The following is a 2969-nucleotide window of genomic DNA, read 5'->3' on the forward strand; positions in this document are numbered from 1 at the left end:
TCCTGGGGTGGAGGTGGTGTAAAAACCTCTGCATTTCAAAGATCTTTGCACCCAGCAGCTGGCTACCTGGAGGAGTAGGGAGGGGAAGCACATCAGGGTGATGCTATGAAGTAGGATGCTGGCATCAGGGACAACTCCACTTTGGGGTGACTTTCACCAGCCTCTTGCCTTCAGGCTCTCCCTGGGGTTTTTTTTCCCCTCCTCCTGGGATGGTAGTGGTGTAAAATACTTTGCAAGTCAAAGGTCTTTGCACCCAGTACCTGGCTGCCCGGAGGGGAAGCACATCAGGGTGGTGCTATGAAGTAGGATGCTGGCATCAGGGACAACTCCACTTTGGGGTGACTTTCACCAGGCTCCTGCCTTCAGGCTCTCCCTGGGTTTCTTTTTCCCCTCCTCCTGGGATGGTAGTGGTGTAAAATACTTTGCAAGTCAAAGGTCTTTGCACCCAGTACCTGGCTGCCCGGAGGGGAAGCACATCAGGGTGGTGCTATGAAGTAGGATGCTGGCATCAGGGACAGCTCCACTTTGGGGTGACTTTCACCAGGCTCTTGCCTTCAGGCTCCCTCTTTGGGTTCTTTTTTCCCTTCCCTCCCCCTCCTCCTCCTCCTCCTTTTGGTTTTGGATTGTTTGCTTGGTTTTGTGGTTTGGTTAGGTTTTTTCCCCCCTCCTTCTGAACGGGAGGGGGGAGAGAGGCAGCACAACCCCCGTGACGTCCCCAGCTCCTTCTGATTTCATTCTAATGAAATCATGCCCCAAAACGAAGGCTCCACGTCTGGAGTTACGACTTAGCCCTCGTGATCTCTCGTTTGTATAGATAGAAAGGGAGGAGGGGGGGAGAGGAGGGGGGGAGGAAGCGTTTCCATAGCGAGATCAACACCGGGGGGGGGGGGGGGGGAAGAATAGGGGAGAAAAAAAAAAAAAACATCCCAAAGCTCTCACCAGCCTCTGGAATAACAATAAAAGAAAAGCCAGGGTGCAGAAGTTCAGGAGAACCTGCCTGATGCTTCTCTCCTTGGCGTGAGAGCGCAGCCAGCCCTTCCCATCCCGACCGCCGAGGACAGGTGAGTGAGTGCCTGCCTTTGATTTCCCCCACGCAGCATCCAGCTCCTTCTGCAGGAACTTCCAAGGGCTCAGTGGGAGAGAGCAGATTGCACCGGCAAGGGGGAAGGAGAAAAGCCTGATAAATAAGGCAGCATTCAAGGAGGATATAAAATAGACTAAGAAATACCTCTCCAAGGCAAGCAGCATCCAGCTCCCTCCTGAGCAGGGATTTCTCCAAGCAGCATCCAGATGCTTTTGCAGGAACTTTCAAGGGGTCAGTGGGAGAGAGCAGATTCTACCTGGAAGGGGGAAGGGAAAAAAAAGCCTGATAAATAAGGCAGGATTCAGGAAGGATATAAAATAGACTAAAAAATGCCTCTCCGATGCTCCCTCTGGAGCAAGGGTTTCTCCAAGCAGCATCCAGCTCCCTCCTGAGCAGGGATTTCTCCAAGCAGCATCCAGCTCCCTCCTGAGCAGGGATTTCTCCAAGCAGCATCCAGCTCCCTCCTGAGCAGGGGATTTCTCCAAGCAGCATCCAGCTCCTTCTGCAGGAACTTTGAAGGGTTCAGTAGGAGAGAGCAGATTCCTTCTGCAAGGGGGGAGGAAAAAAGCCTGATAAGTCAGGCAGGATTCAGGGAGGATATAAAACAGACTAAGAAATGCCTCTCCAACCCTCCCTCTGGAGCAAGGGTTTCTCCAAGCAGCATCCAACTGCTTCTGTAGGAACTTTGAAGGGTTCAGTAGGAGAGAGCAGATTTCTCCTGCAAGGGGTAGCAAAAATAAGCCTAATAAATCAGGCAGTATTCAGGGAGGGTATAAAATAGACTAAGAAATGCCTCTCCAACCCTCCCTCCTGAGCAGGGATTTCTCCAAGCAGCATCCAGATGCTTCTGCAGGAACTTTTAATGCTTCAGTGGGAGAGAGCAGATTCCCCCTGCAAGGGGGAAGGGGAAAACAAAGCCTGATAAATCAGGCAGGATTCAGGGAGGATGTAAAACAGACTAAGAAATGCCTCTCCAACCCTCCCTCCGGAGTAAGGGTTTCCCCAAGCAGCATCCAGCTCCCTCCAAGCAGCATCCAGCTCCTTCTGCAGGAACTTTTAAAGCTTCAGTGGGAGAGAGCAGATTCCACCTGCAAGGGGTAACAAAAATAAGCCTGATAAATAAGGCAGGATTCAGGAAGGATGTAAAACAGACTAAGAAATGCACCTCTAATCCTCCCTCCTGAGCAGGGAGTTCTCCAAGCAGCATCCAGCTACTTCTGCAGGAACTTTCAAGGGTTCCATGGGAGAGAGCAGATTCCACCTGCAAGGGGGAAGGAAAAAAGCCTGATAAATAAGGCAGGATTCAAGGAGGATCTAAAATAGACTAAAGGATTCAGGGAGGATATAAAATAGACTAAGAAATGCCTCTCCAACCCAAGCAGCATCCAGCTACTTCTGCAGGAACTTTGAAGGGTTCAGTAGGAGAGAGCAGATTCCACCTGCAAGGGGGAAGGAAAAAAGCCTGATAAATAAGGCAGGATTCAAGGAGGATCTAAAATAGACTAAAGGATTCAGGGAGGATATAAAACAGACTAAGAAATGCCTCTCCAACCCTCCCTCTAGAGCAAGGGTTTCTCCAAGCAGCATCCAGCTCCCTCCTGAGCAGGGGATTTCTCCAAGCAGCATCCAACTGCTTCTGTAGGAACTTTGAAGGGTTCAGTGGGAGAGAGCAGATTCCCCCTGCAAGGGAGAAGGGAAAAACAAAGCCTGATAAATAAGGTAGGATTCAGAGAGGATGTAAAACAGACTAAGAAATGCCTCTCCAGTCCTCCCTCCGGAGTAAGGGTTTCCCCATGCAGCATCCAGCTCCCTCCTGAGCAGGGGATTTATCCAAGCAGCATCCAGCTCCTTCTGTAGGAACTTTTAAAGCTTCAGTAGGAGAGAG

The 2969-nt window shown here is 50.7% G+C and overlaps 1 protein-coding gene across 1 annotated transcript in view; it reads left to right on the top strand.

Moving 5' to 3' along the window:
• The first annotated feature begins 960 nt into the window (after positions 1-960).
• Positions 961-2969, top strand: part of UCN3 (urocortin 3) — a 9921-nt gene continuing 7912 nt past the window's right edge. The window contains exon 1 of the mRNA XM_064142926.1: positions 961-1061. The gene's annotated coding sequence lies outside the window, so the exon portion shown is untranslated. The remainder of the gene's footprint in view (positions 1062-2969) is intronic.

The sequence above is a fragment of the Pogoniulus pusillus genome, chromosome 4 (assembly GCF_015220805.1).
Source record: "Pogoniulus pusillus isolate bPogPus1 chromosome 4, bPogPus1.pri, whole genome shotgun sequence".
Taxonomy (NCBI): Eukaryota; Metazoa; Chordata; class Aves; order Piciformes; family Lybiidae; genus Pogoniulus; species Pogoniulus pusillus.